We start from the raw sequence: 259 nt of genomic DNA, 5'->3' as shown, positions 1-259 counted from the left end.
GAGCTACAAACCACTAGATGGTGCGTTCAAGGGTCCGGCTCTGCAAAGCGCGGGGTTCAGGGTTTAGACAGGCGGACGTCCTGCTGCTTCTCTGTCCCCAGAAGCCAGAGACAGTCTCCCTCCCGGCGTCAGATGACGGTGTCCCCCCCCGCCCAGGACCCGCAGGACACTGTGAGCTTTATTTAACCGATTTGTTCGCAAACGCAACACGAACTCACCTGTACTGGAGCGGCTGTTTTCATTTCCACTGTTCATGAGT

Source organism: Echeneis naucrates, chromosome 20, assembly GCF_900963305.1.
Source record: "Echeneis naucrates chromosome 20, fEcheNa1.1, whole genome shotgun sequence".
NCBI classification, from domain to species: domain Eukaryota; kingdom Metazoa; phylum Chordata; class Actinopteri; order Carangiformes; family Echeneidae; genus Echeneis; species Echeneis naucrates.
This window is presented reverse-complemented; position numbering follows the sequence as displayed.